Raw genomic sequence first — 17385 nt, forward strand, 5'->3', positions numbered from 1 at the left:
GGAGACAGTAATTTGAGGGGTGTTTAACACAAGATCTGTTTACAAAAGAGTGGGCAGAGATTAAAGAAGCAAAAAGTAATAATGGAGTATGTGACCACATTGCTGATGGTACCTATGGGCCTCAAGTGGTGACAGGAGGAAGGAGGGGCAATTATGGATGGGAACCTGGAAATCAATAAAGCTGGTAGAAACTCCTGCCTGACAGAAGCTTAATAAGTACTTGGTTGAGGAAGCAGCTAGTCTTCAGGGACCTGAAAGGAGGAAACAGGGGGATAAAAGCCATGATACCCCACCTGATTCTGAACTCCTGCCTATGCACCCCACTCAGACTGTTCTCCCCAGTCAGAAGCCATGGGGCCATGGAGACTTTTGTGTGCTCCGCACAGGTTGGCTCCCTTGGGTATAATGCATAGCAAAGAAAAGCGAAGAGTACATCCAGAAGAGCAAATGGAATTCCAAGCACATATAGTTTCTTGCTTACTTGCCAGAATTTATCTCTGTGATGACCTGTGCTGGGAATCTGAGAAATTTTCTCTTGAGAAGTGATGTTGAATCTGAAATCTAAAGGATGTGCAGTTGTTTAGAATGTGATCAGTTCAAAGAAGACATTCTAATGGTCAAAGTGAAAAGATGCTCAACACCACTAAGCATCAGGGAAATAAAAATCAAAATCACAGTGAGATATCACCTCACACAGGTTAAGATGGCTATAATACAAAAGACAAGAGATAACAACCATTGGTGTGAATGTGGAAGCATGTTGGCTATAGTTAATAATATGGTATTATATACCTGAAAATTACTGAGACAGTACATCACAAGCATTCTTACCTGAAAAAAAGTTATGTGAGGTGATGAATGTATTAATTATCTTCACCTTGGTAATTATTCTGATCATTTGATAAATAGATCAAATCTCATTTTACCCTTTAAGTATATACAACTATATTGTCAATTTTTCCTCAGTAATATTGGAAAAAATGTGACTAATAAGTAATGCTACAAGTAAGGAAAAGAACATTCTAAGCAGAGAGAATATCATGTGCAAAATCCCCTGAGGTAAGAGCACAGTCAAAGAACTGAAAGAAGGCAGTGGGTGAAATAGACAAAGGAGAGAATAGAATCAAAGGGAGTACAGATTTTGGCAGGGCATTGTAAGTCCTGCTAAGGATTTTGGTTTTTATCCTTAAAGCAAAGGTAAGCCATTGATAGGTATTAGGCATCCAATGACAGATTAGATTTTGTTTCTCAAGAAAATCCCTCTGGGGAGAATGGATTAACAGGAAGGGAAAAATGAGATGGATGTGGTTATACCAGAGATTCAGATGAATGCTTAAACTAAGGTAGTGGACAGACATGGTGAGACAAAAAAAAGTTTGAGAAATTTTAGGGATGTGAAACTGACAAGACTTATTCATATATATAATCGATATATATATATGTATATATATGGGATATAGCAGTTTGGAGGTGATGGCAGTGTCAAGGAGAGTACTAGATCACTTGCTTGTAAGATGGAATTATGAGTAAAGCTCTTTGGAACTGGGAAGTTACAAAATGATTAATCAAAAAATGAAAAAGGAGGAGAAGGGCTGATTGTTTTTTTGTGAATTAAAGACTGTAGACTCCAGAAATAAAAGAAGATGCTTTAGAAGCTGAACACTGATTGCAGAAACCATTTCTAAAATTTAGCATTTGTTAAACAACTATTAGAGGAAGGTGGAAGGCAGGGAAAGGAAAACCTGAGAGGGAGGGCAGAGGAATGACATGAGACAGACCTTGAGGAAAGAAGAACTTATGCAAAAATAACACAGTTTGTTCCAGATTCAAGAAATGAGTCAACTTTGGAGAAAACAGGAATGCAATAAAATAGTTATCACAAAAATACAAATAAGCAAGCAAACAAAATTATATTCATTATTTATTTCGCTTCCTCCTCGTAAATAGCACAGCCTCCTGTTTCCACCTCTTTATTTCTTTTATTCTACTCTCCGCCCCTCTGTTTCTTTTTGAAACATCGTGAGCTCCCTGAGGGAGGGCCCACACTTCTCAAGTATTTTGAACACTGATTCTATCATTATCTAGCTCCTTTGGACCACAGTGAGGATTAACCAGCATGAGGATTAATCGTCTGCTTTCTACAGACCTAGTCTTAGCTATTTACTCCTTTTTTGAGTGCCCCCTTTCCTCATCTGTATCATGCTGCAGTGTTCTAACCCCTCTAGAGTGTAAGCTTCTAGAAAGCAGAATTGACAGGACCCTGACATAAGGGCAGATGGGGTAAGTACAAGAGACTGGGAGAAGAGAAGAGCATGGAATGAAAAGCCTAGAGACAAGCGGGATCTATTTCCCAGGTAGATGCAGATCTGAACCCTTGACCTGGGCTTGCTTTTCCTCCTGCAGTACAGGAATTCTCCTGTATTGGGGGTTGGGGGGTGAGGCTCAAGGAACCCCGCTCCCGCACATTCTCAAGTATCTATTCAAGCTGGGGAGCCCTGTGGGCATATTCTTCATGCTAAGTAGATACTCGCACTCAGTAGCCACTAACACCTAGTTCTGGAATAAACAGATGGGTGGATGAAATACTTGTGCAATAGGAACTTCTTGTGGCAACTCCCGATCGAGCTCATCCTTATAATCCCCGCCATTCATTCCACAAGTCCTGGGCTCGCGAGTCTCCGCCGGTTACATGGAGGCCCCGCCCACCTCTGGGCGCGGCCCCGCTCGGCGCGCTCCCTCTGCTCCGGTCTGTAGCTCTCGGGGACGCGCAGAGCTGTGGCCACGTTCCGGACGACAGTGCGCTTGCGCAGAAGGTGCCACGGTCAGGGGAGGGGCGGAGCCTGAGCAACTTAGACTGAGGTGATAAGGAAAATACGGAAAGGATCCGGATGGCAGTCAGCTCTGGCTCCGCCCGGCGAGAGGAGATGGGCCTGGTTAGTGGGTGTTTGCAGGGTACACAGAGACAAGCTGTTGGTGAGTTTACATTTTTACTGATTTTGCTTTTTTTTTTCAACTAAGCTCGGTGTTCAAGAGCTGATGCGTTCAAGGTCCCAGGGTTCTGACACCGCGTGCCTGTGTGGCTTTAGGTAAGTTACCTGCCCGAGCTTCAGTGTCTGCCTCTGGGAAGTGGACCTGGTAATAGTTGCTGGCTTCACAGGACTTTCGTGAAGATGGCATCAGACAGTGTATGTAAAGTACTTGGCACAATGTTTGTCAGAAACGCCCAATAAGTGGTAATGGCAAGCCACTCCAGTACTCTTGCCTAGAAAATCCCATGGATGGAGGAGCCTGGTAGGCTGCAGTCCGTGGGGTCGCTAAGGGTCGACACGACTGAGCGACTTCACTTTCACTTTTCACTTTCACACATTGGAGAAGGAAATGGCAACCCACTCCAGTGTTCTTGCCTGGAGAATCCCAGGGACGGGGGAGCCTGGGGGGCTGCTATCTTTGGGGTCACACAGAGTCGGACATGACTGAAGTGACGCAGCAGCAGCAGCAGCAGCTATTACTATTATAAATGTTAGAAGCATTAAGTATCATGATAATGTGCTTTTTTGTGTGCCAGAATCTTTTGTATGCCGTTGTTATTCTGGTAACCTTTGGAAAATATCAGAGAACCTGAGCAGTAACAGGAAATTAGAGATTGGAAAATATTCTAATTTTAGAAAGGAGAAAAAAGTACATCTTGAAAAATGGACTCCAATAATCTTGAATTTTACTGAGCACCAATACAAACCCAGGATGGATCATATCAAAGGTAGTTTGTGAGGAGAATTTCCTGGCGGTGCAGTGGTAAGGATGCCACGCTTTCACTGCTGAGGCTGTAGGTTTGATTCCATATGGGGGAACTAAGATCCCACAAGCCAAGCAGTACTGCCTAAAAACAAAAGAAATAGTTGGTGAGCCTTTAGAAAAGGAACTGGTACTCACTATGACGCAGTCTGCACTCTCTAAGAACAAATAAATCAAGCCACATTAACTTTTTTGAATGAAGAGTAAACTGATAGCTCAGTGGAAAAACTTTCTTTCGTTTAGTCATTTACCTCAGCCTGAGATGACGCCCCATTTTAAGAGCCTTTCTTGTCAAGAGTCTTTTTCATTTCTGAATAAATCTTACAGAAATATTTTTTTTTTAGCTAAATGGGTAATATGTGAATACCTTTATGTTGTAAAAAATTCAAAAACTAAAAATGAAGGGAAAGTCCCCTTCCCAATTCTGTTTCCACCTCCACTCATCAATTTAGTGTGCATTTTGCTCTGATACTTAAAAATCTATTTCTACACTGATTTGTAGCAGTTAGGACTTTATTCTGCCAAGTGAATACCAGCAAAAGAAAGCAGTTTTTTAGTCTCATTTGAAAGGAAACCCAAGGGCAGGTAGTGTAGAGCCAGCAGACTCTTTCTGTCTTGGTTTCACCATCCACACCTTTGTCGTCATGGTCACAAGGTGATTGCTGCTTCTCTAAAACTGAGTCCATATATTGGACAGGAAAGGACAAAAGCTATCTTGTGAAGTTTTATGTTTTAATTCAGGAAAGGAAGCCGACTGGAACATCTGCCTACAACTCATTGGCCAGACTGTATCACGTGACCCCTCTATCAACAAGGGAGTCTGGAGGTACTTCCCTTGGTGGTCAAGTGGTTAAGACTCCATGCTTCCACTGTAGGGAGCATGGGGTTCCATCCCTGGTGGGGAAACTAAGATCCCTGAATGCTGAGTGGCCAAAAAAGAAAAAAAAATAAGGGAGTCTAGGGAAATATTAATAATTTACTTTTTAAGCATCTAAAATATGGTGACTCCTGAGAATCCTTTGGACAGCAAGGAGATCAAACCAGTCAATCCTAAAAGAAATCAACCCTGAATATTCATTGGAAGGACTGATGCTTAAGCTCCAACACTTTGGCCACCTGATGCAAAGAGCCAACTCACTGGAAAAGACCCTGATGCTGGGAAAGATTGAGGGCAGGAGGAGAAGGGGACGACAGAGGATGAGATGCTTGGACATCATCACCAACTGAATGGATTTGAGTTTGAGCAAACTCTGGGAGATAGTGAAAGACAGGGAAGCCTGATGTGCTGCAGTCCAAGGGGTGCAAAGAGTCAGACACGACTTAGCGATTGAACAACAACAAAGTATAGAACGACATAGTAAAAGTGAGGGGTGAATATCTTTGGGCTAAACAAGTTTTCAGTGCCTGCTGTAGAAATATAGAGGTTGGTTTTGCTTTTCTGAAAATAAACTCACACTATATATTTTTGGCAACTTGCTAATTTTCCTTGGCAGTATGAATGAATTAATACTTTCCAAGGTGGCCTGTATGAAATTTCCTTGGCTCCTTTAGCTGCTGCATAATACCCTTTTTTCATTATTCTAAGGCATACTCTTTCATTCATATGTTATTATCTCTAAAATTGGTATGCATCTTACACTTGCCATCATCTAGGCTGTAGTAGTGATGTAATTGTCATTGCCTGCTGGATATGCTTCAAAACTTGCAGAATGGATGTTAGCAGCCTGGAATATTAATGATTCTGAGTCTACATATGACTCAGAAGGTTCTGGCTCCAAGAAGAAGATTTATATATGTTTTAATCAATTTATTGGATGAATACTTTTAATGTATGCATGAGGATGACATGGAATTAAAAATTCATGTCTTAAGTTTCATGTGGCTTTTTGAATAAATATAAAATAAAAATTATAAGTGTTAAGAAAACTTTTTTGTCATACTTTAATTAGGAGCACTTTTTTCTTTTTTAATGATACATAAAATAATGCCAACAAAGGTCTGTCTAGTCAAGGCTATGGTTTTTCCCGTGGTCATGTATGGATGTGAGAGTTGGACTGTGAAGAAAGCTGATCGCCGAAGAATTGATGCTTTTGAACTGTGGTGCTGGAGAAGACTCTTGAGAGTTCCTTGGACTGCAAGGAGGTCCAACCAGTCCATTCTAAAGGAGATCAGTCCTGGGTGTTCATTGGAAGGACTGATGCTAAAGCTGAAACTCCAATACTTTGGCCACCTCATGCGACGAGTTGACTCACTGGGAAAGACTATGATGCTGGGAGGGATTGGGGGCAGGAGGAGAAGGGGACGACAGAGAATGAGATGGCTGGATGGCATCACCGACTCTGTGGACATGAGTTTGAGTGAACTCCGGGAGTTGGTGATGGACAGGGAGGCCTGGCGTGCTGTGATTCATGGGGTCGCGGAGAGTCGGACAGGACTGAGCGACTGAACTGAACTGAAAATAATGGTGTTTATCATTCATGGTGTCCTGAAGTCAGTGAAATATGATTTTCTACACTCTGGCTATTCCATAGTTTAACCATTTTTCTATCAATAGATGTTTTCACTTTTTTTACAGTAGTGCTTCAGTAAACTGTTTTTCATTCCTCCTTTTCCATATGTGCAAATAGTATTTCTCGTGATTCCTAGAACCACATTTTTAAAAAATTCTAAAGCTGCCGGCCCCTCCAATCTATTGTTGTTGTTCAGGTGCTCATCATGTCCAGCTATTCATGACCCCATAGACTGCAGCACACAAGGCTATCCTGTCCTTCACTATCTCCCACCGTTTGCTCAAACTCATGTCTATAGAATCAGTGATGCCATTCAACCATCTCATCCTCTATTGCCTCTTCTCTTCATACCCTCAATCTTCCCCAGCATCAGGGGCTTTTCCAATGAGTTGGCTCTTTGCATCAGGTGGCCAAAGAATGGGAGCTTCAGCTTCAGCATCAGTCCTTCCAATGAATATTCTGGGTTGATTTCCTTTAGGTTTGGCTGTTTTGATCTCCTTGTTGTCCAAGGGACTCTCAAGAGTCTTCTCCAGCACCACAATTCAAAAGCATTAATTCTTCAGTGCTTAGCCTTCTTTATGGTCCAATTCTCACATCCGTACATGATTCCAGGAAAAACCATAGCTTTGACTAAATGGACCTTTGTCCGTAAAGTGATGTCTCTGGTTTCTAATACATTGTCTAGGTTTGTCGTAGCTTTTGTTCCAAGCAGCAAACATCTTTTAATTTCATGGCTGCAGTCATCATCCTCAGTGATTTTGGAGCCCAAGAAAATAAAGAATGCCACTGTTTCCACTTTTTCCTCATCTATTGGCTATGAAATGATGGGAATGGATGCCATGATCTTCATTTTTTTAATGTTGAGTTTTGAGCTACTCTCCTCTTTCACCTTCATCAAGAGGCTCTTTAGTTCCTCTTCGCTTTCTGCCATTAAAGTGGTGTCATCTACATATCTGAGGTTGATATTTCTCCCAGCAATCTGGATTTCAGCTTGTGATTCATCCAACCAGGCATGTCACATGATGTATTCTGCATATAAGTTAAATAAGCAGGATGACAATATACAGCCTTGACGTACTCCTTGCCCAATTTTGAACCAGTTTGTTGTCCCATGTCCAGTTCTAACTATGCTTCTTGACCTGTATACACGTTTCTCAGGAGGCAGGCAGGTAAGGTGAGCTGATGTTCTCATCTCTTGAAGAATTTTCCACAGTTTGTTGTGAACCACACAGTCGAAGGCTTTCCTATAGTCAATGAAGCAGAAGTAGATGTTTTTCTGGAATTCTCTAGCTTTTTCTATGATCCAACTGATGTTGGAACTCTAGTTCCTCTGCCTTTTCTAAATCTAGCTTGTACATCTGGAAGTTCTTGGTTTGAACATTCTTTAGCATTGTCTTTCTTAGGGATTTGAACGAAAACGGACCTTTTCCAGTCCTGTGGCTGAGTTTTCCAAATTTGTTGGCATATTGAGTGGAACACATTAACAGCATCATCTTTTAGGATTTGAAATAGTTCAGCTGGAATTCCATCACCAGCACTAGTTTTGTTTGTGGTAATGCTTCTTAAGGCCCACTTGACTTCATATTCCAGGATGTCTGGCTCTACTTGACTGACCACACCATCGTGGTTATCCAGGTTATTAAGACTTTTTTGGGTCTAGTTCTGTGTATCCTTGCCACCTCTTCTTAATCTTTTCTGCTGCAGAGTACATCATGTGAAATGCCTGGCTGAATGAATCACAAGCTGAAATCCAGATTGCTGGGAGAAATATCAACAACCTCAGATACGCAGATGACACCACTTTAATGGCAGAAAGCGAAGAGGAACTAAAGAGCCTCTAGATGAAGGTGAAAGAGGAGAGTTAACATTAAAAAAAACTCAACATTAAAAAAAAGAAGATCATGGCATCCACTCCCATCACTTCATAGATAATAGATGGGGAAAAAAGTGGAAACAATGGCAGACTTTATTTTCTTGGGCTCCAGAATCACTGTGGATGATGACTTCAGCCATGAAATTATTTTTATTTATTTTATTTTATTTTTATTTTTTTGCAGCCATGAAATTAAATGATGCTTGCTGCTTGGAAGAAAAGCTATGACAAACCTAGACAATGTATTAGAAACCAGAGACATCACTTTACGGACAAAAGTCCATTTAGCCAAAGCTATGGTTTTTCCTGGAATCATGTACAGATGTGAGATCTGGACCATAAAGAAGGCTGAGCAGTGAAGAATTAATGCTTTTGAATTGTGGTGCTGGAGAAGACTCTTGAGAGTCCCTTGGACAACAAGGAGATCAAAACAGTCAATCCTAAAGGAAATCAACCCAGAATATTCATTGGAAGGACTGATGCTGAAGCTGAAGCTCCCATTCTTTGGCCACCTGATGCAAAGAGCCAACTCATTGGAAAAGCCCCTGATGCTGGGGAAGATTGAGGGTATGAAGAGAAGAGGCAATAGAGGATGAGATGGTTGAATGGCATCACTGATTCTATAGACATGAGTTTGAGCAAATGGTGGGAGATAGTGAGGGACAGGGAAACCTGGCCATGGGTGCTGCAACCCATGGGGTCTCAAAGAATCAGACACAACTTAATGACTCAACAATGACAAAATTTTCCAGGGAAGTCTCAGTTTAAAAATTTTGGTACATTATTACTCATGCGAGGAGCTGACTCACTGGAAAAGACTCTGATGCTGGGAAAGGTTGGGGGCGGGAGGAGAAGGGGATGACCGAGAATGAGATGGCTGGATGGCATCACTGACTCTGAGGACATGAGTTTGAGTGAACTCCGGGAGTTGGTGATGGACAGGGAGGCCTGGCGTGCTGTGATCCATGGGGTCGCAGAGAGTCGGACACGACTGAGCGACTGAACTGAACTGGACTGAACTGAACTGATTGTCATTAGCTATCAACATACTTCAGAAGTTCTGAGATTTCAGTATCTGAACTATACTGTACTGCCTTGAGTTCCACTGAGGCAGATGTCACACAGTTTGTTTCCAGTTAGCATCTCCATAGGGGTGGTCTTAGTTTCTAAGTTCTCTGGACAATTTTAGATCTACTTGGACACCTGACAGATTATTGTTAAAATAATGAACAGGGAGTATACCTCTACATTACAGTAGTATACCTCTACTATACTTTATTTTTATTAGTGCTTCTGACCCCTAGAAGTGTTTGAGTATTTCTTTGCAGTCAAAAGACCTGGCTCAGCCTCTCACTCCCTGATCAAGGTGACTCTGTGGGTCATGGGAGCTAGGAGGGTGGTGGGGGGATAGCCTCACATATATCCAAGGAATTAAAAAAAAAATAGCAAGTGTTGGTGAGGTAATGGCAAATTTGGAACCCTCATACATTGCATATATTGCTGGTGGGAATGTAAAATCATTCATTTAGCCGCTATGGGAAATTTTTTTGGCAGTTCCTTACCCACTCCAGTATTCTTGCCTGGAGAATCCCAGCGATCGGGGAGCCTGGTGGGCTGTTGTCTATGGGGTCGCACAGAATCGGACATGACTGAAGAGACTTAGCAGCAGCAGCAGCATAGAGTTAAACAGAATTACCATATGACCCAGCAATCCCACTCCCAAGTATATACCGCAAAGAACTGAAAACATAGACAAATACATTTATATAGGCACATTCAGGGCAGCACTATTCACACAAGGTGGAAATAACACAAATATCCCTCAATAGATACATGTGTAAACACACTGTGGTATACATACATTGGCATATTATTTAGCCATAAAAAGAAATGAAGTAGGACACGCACTGCAACACGCACTTGAAACACCATGCTAAGTGAAAGAAGCCAGGCACAAAAGACTACCTGTTATATGATTCCATTGATATGGAGTGTCCAGAATAGCCAAATTCAGAGAGAAAAAATAAATTAGTGGTTACTCTGAGTTGAGGAGACCAAGGGATAGGGAGTGACTGCTTAATGTGCAGGGAGGGGGTTCCCTTTTGGGGTGATGAATCTGTTTCAGAAATAGAGATGGTGTGGTTGCTTTACACGGCATTGTCATAAATGCCACTGGATTGTTGACTTTAAAGTTAGGTTTATGTTATGTGTATTTCACTCTAATAAGAACAACAAGAGAAAGTTCAATCCTCTCCACCCTTCCGAGTTTGGAATTTTCCCAGCGGATACAAGGCAAAAGAAACAGCTAGCCCCCCATCCTTGCGGGGGCATGGTAAAAGGTGCCTTGTCCTACAGTTGCATTTGTTGTGCATTCATTCGTTCGTGCATAAATTCCCACTTAGCGCACTGAGCCTGAACCAGGTTTGGGCTGCAGAGGGAACACGCTCTGCCCCGGGAGCGCACAGCCTAGGGGGAGACACATCCCGCAAATTAAAAAATAAAGCAAAACTCCGTGATGAACCCAGAAAAGGAGGGCTGGCTACTGAAGTAGCAGGGTGTTCCGAAAGAAAAGGGGGCCTTTGTCAGGGGGCATGGACTGAGCCGATTCCTGTCCATGGCCGCCAAGTCCCTGGCGACAAATGCATTCTTTTGTTGTTCATGGAAATGAAACAGTTTTTCAGGCCCTTCAGGAGCTCGTCCGCCAAGGTGGGAAGATGGAACTCAATCAGCACAAGGATGTCGGGCAGGCGGGAGAGGGGTGGATAGGCGGGAGACCCTCTGCGCCCCGCCCCGAACCTCGGGGGAGGTCGGCGACCGCGTCTCGGGGAGGTGGGGACTGCGCGGGGCCGCGCTCCCGCCCTCCTCGGCGCCTGCGGACCCGCAGGCGGCGGGCGGCCCGCGAGGGGGCGGCGGCTCCCGGGCTTTGTGGCCGCTGCGCGCGCGGCGGGGCCTGGCCGGCCGGGGGCGCGCCGCCGCCGCCCGGCGCTCCGGAGCCCGCGGCCCTGCCGGCCGCCCAGCCCGCGAGAGGAGTCCAGGCCGCCCGCGCTCGCACCCCGCCGGCCCCTCCCCCGATCGCCGCGGCCGCCGCGCCGCCGCTGCAGGTAGGAGGCTCCCCAGGCGGGCGGGTCGCAGCGGGGCGGGGGCGCGGGCCAGGCGTGCGGGGGCCGCGGGGCCGGCGGGGCGCGCTTCCGGCCCAGGAGCCACGGCCCCGGCCCCGCAGGCCCGACGGCCACCTCCGCGCGCCGCGATGGGACTGGGTGAGTGGGGCCGGCCTGCGGCGTACAAAGCCCCAGGGCGCGGACCCCGGGGGGATTCAGCGACGTACCCGGGGTCTGGGGACTCTGGACTCCGAGGGCAGCGGAGCGGCTTGGGGGGTTGGGGGAGAAACCTGATGACCCTCAGTGCCGACGTCTCCCCATCCCCGTGTCCCCACAGTATGCCGGCCACTGTGCTCGCGCTTTTGCATACTTGTCTTCTTTAAGACCCCTTGTGTCCCCTACAGAGGTATGAGGGGAGGGGTCCCTCATTCTGGGGCCGAGCGCCGAGCATCACAGCGGTGCCCGCCTGACCTTGGGAAAAAGCGCCTTTACTCCGAGCCCAGGCTGCAGCTCCTGTAAATGAGGGTGGGATGGGGGAGAGGGATGGTGGCGGAGAGTGCGTGGTGTAATGCCTACCCGCAGGTGCTATTGTGAGAGATGAGGTACTCAAATGATCATACATATTGAGCACTTTCTACATACCAGGCCTGGGTACCAAACAGTTGGTATGAGTTATCTAATTAAATCATCATGCTGGCGCTGTGATGTAGCTACTGTAAATTGCACTAGTAATCTTTATTTAGGAGTAGGAAATAGAAAAAAATTTAGCCTCCCTATTCTGATTAAGGAAATTGGGTGTTTCTTAGGCATGGTCACATTTAAGGTTACAGATGTCCCTGCAATGTCAGGAGAGCAGTTGTGGGATATATTTATTACACATTTAAAACCGGGAGGTAGGATAATATCAGGGCTAGGGGTGTGCATTTCAGCGTCAGATAAGTCAGTTGTGTTACCAAGGAAATTGTTGAGTATTAATTAAAAACATAGTTCCAGAGTTAGGACTGAGGACTGCTCTGGGAGTTTGGGGCCAGAGAGACTAGGAGGAAATGGAGGATTCTGAAGCCCTGGGTGGAGAAAGGGACCTGTGACCACCACCCCAGCAGTTTTCTGGACCAAGATTTCCTGCCTTTAGAGACCAGGCATCCTGTCTGGAAGGAGGGAAGGGGGAGGGGTGGGGGAAGGATCCAGGGGCAAGATCAATGGATTGTCTCTTCTTACACCCAGGCTACCCCAAAAGTATTCAGCTGTATTGAGAGCCTGATGACAGGGCCTCCTAAAGCACCATGGTCCCTTCTCATGATTCTTTAAATTCTTTTAATATGTTTGAGGGGACTGGGATGCTCACCAACCCTAAAGATTGGTAAGATGCTTAAAATACAAAGACCTAACTGATGTAATGAAGGAGTGTGTTTGAATACAGCTCCCTTGGTTGGATAAGCAGTGGGCCTGAGGAGATTTATTTGGGGGTTCAGTTTGGAATGAGAACTGGAAAGATTCTGGACCCTGAAGAAAAAAGAGAAAGGCAGGAAGGCCCAGGCGCTGTACCCTGGGGCAGGGGGTAGAAGGATCACCGAGGCCCCCAGAAGACCCTGTGCAGAATACCCGCCCAGCCTGCTAGTGCTCAAGTACCCAGAAGGTAGCCCTTTTCTCCCCACTTGTGACTGCATCTTCCTTGAGTGCTGTGGAAGGTTGGGGCTCGACTCAGGCTGACTTCTCCTGAGTGAGCAGGAAAAGCTTCTTGGAGAAGGGTTGTTTGAAAACCAGTCTTGAAGGACAGGGTGTTCGGGCACATAGTAATGGTGAAGGTAGGAGCCCTGTGCCTAGTAAAAAGAGCAGGTGCTTTGGCGAGACAGATAGTGGGAGGTTTGAGTTCTAGGTCTGCCATTTCTCAGCCATGTAAGTTTTTGCAAGGATTAAATAATGGATTTTCAAGAGCCAGACAGGGAGCTCAACAAGCACTAGGACCTTTTCCCCTGTCCACGGTGACATTTGTTTAACTCTTGTCTCCTGAGCACCAGTCTTATGCTGAGTCATATGCTTCATGCTGGGGATCCAGAGATGAGTCAGAAATTATGTATTTCCCTTCGGAATTTCCCAGCCTACTGAAGGAGACAGACACAATGAGCAAATTAAAGAAAATAAGGGAAGTGCAATTATCTACAGCTGGCAGTGAGCTCACAGGAGAGTAACTCATTCATTCTGGATAGAACACGCAGGGCTAACTACCTCTTTAACAAGATTTAACAAGATGAGATGTTATCATAGAGGTTTTGAATGCAACACCAACTCTTAATTTCTTTTTTTACCTTTGTCTTGTCTTTGCCCTGATACTCTCTCTTAAAAAAAACAAACACACAACTTAGTTGCAGTGTGTACGTAGTTGTTAAGCTGCCTCAAACTCAGCTATTATAAATAGAATCAACATAATAGCCTGGGTGTTAGTTAAGGAAGGCTTCACAAAAATTTCAGGAGAGTTGGACGTTGAGGGATGAAGATAAGCCATTGGTGGACTTTGTGGTAAAGGATTCCAGCCAGAGGAAGCCCCATGTCCAGAGTCATGAGAACACAACAAGTTCAAGGGCATGAAGGTGAGTGTGGTCTGGCTGGGTGGAAACATGCAGGGAAAAGGTGTTGTGGGGTGTGGTGGGGGGGGGGGCACTGTAATCGAGGATAGATCTGGAAAAGCCTTGGATGCCTTGTGAGCAGTTTGGACTTTATCACCAGAGGTCTACATGCAGGACTGTGGCATCATCAACTGTGTTGCAGGAAGGTTCCTCGAGGGGCCAGAAGTTTGGGAGGTCATTTTGGGAGAGCAGGGCTCACCTTGGGCGCAGGCAATAAGAATGGGAGCAGAGAGAAGAGATACAGAGGTAAAATGTGAAGTAGGTCTTGATGAGTGCTTCCATGGGTTTGAAGAGCACACTGAGATTTCTGCTTTCAGCCGAGTTAATGTGGCTGGAATCATCAGAAATCGGAGGTTTGGGAATGAATAATTCATTCGCTATGGGAGATTTCTGAGGTACCCATAATGGCCAGCTAGATGGAGGTGGCCAGGAGACAACTGGAAATGTATGTGGTGTTGAGGGGAGAGGGTGGGGCTGGAGAGAGGTTCTTCCTGACATCCTTGCTTTCTTGTGATCAAATGCCAAGAATCAGCTATGTGCTCAATGTACAAATAAAATATAGTTCCAGGCCACAGGAGCTCATACTTGGATAGGGGATGCCCTGAGGCTATGGATAGACTAGTACAGAGTAATTCTGAGGCTGAAGGAAAAGGTAAATATGTGGGACCCTGGGCCCTGCGACTTGAGAGCTGTTGTGGCTGAAGTGGTGCGTGTTGCTGAAGAGTAGATTGTCCTCAGATGAGAAGCAGGCCGGAGCAGGAACACCTACGTAAGGGGACTTTGATTTTGTGAAAGCACTTTCTGTGGAGGGTACTTGAATAATGATCCCAAGGGAATTTCAGGGAGACTGGGAGATGGTTTGGGATGGAGCTGTGGGGGAGGGAAGGGGAGGGGTCAGGACCTTTACGAACCTTCCCCTGGTTGGCAGAGGGAACTGTGAGGGGGCTGGGGGACAGGAGGTGGAAGCCCCTTGCCTTAAGCACAAGGCTGGTTCTGCTCACGGTCACATTTAGACACAGATGGTAAAAGTAAACACTTCCCAGTTACTTGGCCACCTGGAGTGGGTGGTGAAGGAGAAGAGGAGGGATAGCCCCAGAGGAAGCAAGTTTAGTGCTGGGTATACACTGGAAAACCTTCTAAAGGAAAGAAAGAAGGCGGAGAGGGCACAGGTGAGTGGCTATCCTGAGTAGACATGTCTGAACGCATGAGAGCAGGTACATGGCAAGGTGTGCACGGGAACAGGAATGTCTGATTATTCTTAACCTCTGTGACAGATGGAGGAGGAAATGGCAACCCACTCCAGTATTCTTGCCTAGGAAATCCCATGGGCAGAGGATCGTGGCAGTTTGCAGCCCACGGGGTCACAAAGAGTCAGACATGACTGAGTGACTGAGCATGCACTGCGTCAGATGAAATCAGGATGACATCATAGTTCTAGCTAGGCTCTTAAAAATTTGACATACAGGGACTTCCCTGGTGGTTCAATGGATAAGAATCCTCCTGCTGGTGATGGGGACACAGGTTCGACCCCTGGTCTGGGAAGATCCCACATGCTGTGGGCAACTAAAGCCTGTGTGCCACAACTACTGAGCCTGTGCTCTAGAGCCCGTGAACTGCAACTAATGAGCCATAACTACTGAACCTAGCGTGCTCTAGGGCCTGAGAGCCACAACTAATGAGACCCTGTGCTGCAACTACTGAAGCCCGGGAGCCTAGAGCCCATACTCTGCAAGCAAGAGAAGCCACTGCAATGAGAAGCCTACGTACCGCAACTAGACAGTAGGCCCTGCTCACTCCAACCAGAGAAAGCCTTCACGCAGCAACAAAGACCCAGTGCAACCAAAAATAAATACATTAAAAAATTTGGCATACAGTACAACAGTATTTATAAGATGAAGCCGTGAAATGATTTTTGCTAGGATAAATCCTTGATAAAAGGAGAAATTTAAGATAGTGGAACATCTAGAAAGTGCAAATGGCGAGCAGGTTAGTTTCAACATATATTTCCCCTGTATTTATTTCCCTGCTGTATACCAGGTGCTCTTCAAGGAGCTTGGGCTACAGTAGTGAGGGAGGGGTCCATCACTTGCTTTAGACATTTCACTTGTAAATAACCTACAGAGTTAAACCTGGGCTAACCTCCTCTAAAGAGCTGAGTTCACTCTATTCTATCGCAGCGTTCTCTTTCTTTGGCTAGTAGCCCCACTGGCCTCATAAATAATCAGAAAATGCCATCTGTGCGTCTTTGGCAAAGGACCATGGGAATTAGAAAAACCATTGTAACAGCATTGTTAGTGTGGGCTACGGCACTGGATGGGGCTTTAGAGAACATGATGGTGGTTTTATAAGTTAGAGATGAGGAATCAACAGGAGGAAACGGGACTTGCCTGATGGCACAGAGTGAGTGTCAGAGTTGAGGGCAGTGGCCTCAAGTTTTCACTTGGGGTAATGGGGAAGGCTTGAGGGTACCTAGCCAAAGGGCATCTTGAAGGTGAGAGGGTTCCAGAAAAGAGATATGGGGGGATGGGTTGAAAACAAATCATGAAGCTTCACTTTTAGCCCCTCCTCTGTCTCTAGGAGCCCCTGTAGATCGCTCTGAGACTCAGTTTTCTCATCTGTGTAAGGTGAGAAGATTGGATTGAAGTCCCTTGTGAGTTTAACATGTTAGGATCGATGTTGTTCCCTAAAAAAGATTGTCTGGGGGGATGCTGAGAGAGGAGACAGTCAATAGACCAGGAAGGAAATAGCCTTTCTACGCTTTAGAACAAACTGATCACCCATAACCTGTGGCCAGGACCCCCTTCAGGGAATTGGCTGCCACATTTCCTGCAGCTCACTGGCCAATTCTGTATACTTTGCTTCTCTCCAAAGTTGCCCTGCTTTGTTCTAATGGCAGTGCTGATTTCAGTCTGTTCTGATGGGAGTTAAGGTCCTTATTCTGGGTCCTCCCCAATCTTGGAGTCACATCCCCGGGCACATTTCTTTCTCTGTGCTTATCACACTGTCTTGTCACCAGTCCATCCACAGTACACTGTGTTGTGTTGTGTCTTCATTGGACTGTGATCTCCTGAATCTTTTTTGTTTTGTTTTCTCCTGAATCTTAAGACATACCCCTCCCCCCTCCAATGCCTGCACATGCAGGTGCTTATTTAATCCTCGTGCATTCTCTTTGCCTCTGCTTTCTCTTGACCCCCCACCCTAGTGTAGACACACACACATCCTGGTCATTTCTCACTTTGAAATAGCCCCTGGCACGCACCGCCTCCTATCCATTAACTCGCCGCCACTCAGAATCCAGGCCCTTCCATATCAATTATTTATCTGCATGATCTCCTTCAGCGCTCTCTGTTCACGTCCTATACATTCTTAAAAGATCTAGCTCAAATGTCCTCTTGTTCATGAAGCGTGCAAATTAACCTCTTCCCTCTTCCGAATGCCCAGGGTGCTTTGTCCTGTGTTATGGTCTCAGTTTCAGTGTGCCTGTCCTT

The 17385-nt window shown here is 45.6% G+C and overlaps 1 protein-coding gene across 10 annotated transcripts in view; it reads left to right on the forward strand.

Moving 5' to 3' along the window:
- Nucleotides 1-2885: 2885 nt before the first annotated feature.
- Nucleotides 2886-17385, forward strand: part of TMEFF1 (transmembrane protein with EGF like and two follistatin like domains 1) — a 151552-nt gene continuing 137052 nt past the window's right edge. The window contains exons 1-2 of one of the 10 annotated variants that reach the window (XM_088838196.1): nt 2891-2933; nt 3019-3086. The gene's annotated coding sequence lies outside the window, so the exon portion shown is untranslated. Of the gene's footprint in view, nt 2974-3018; nt 3087-11095; nt 11277-11317; nt 11433-12901; nt 13862-17385 lie in introns of those variants that run through there. The other 9 variants (XM_088838193.1, XM_088838195.1, XM_088838192.1 and 6 more) reach the window with 9 other exon arrangements.

This window comes from Moschus berezovskii, chromosome 7 (assembly GCF_049115385.1).
Source record: "Moschus berezovskii isolate FMDL1 chromosome 7, NW_MosBer_1.0, whole genome shotgun sequence".
NCBI lineage: Eukaryota > Metazoa > Chordata > Mammalia > Artiodactyla > Moschidae > Moschus > Moschus berezovskii.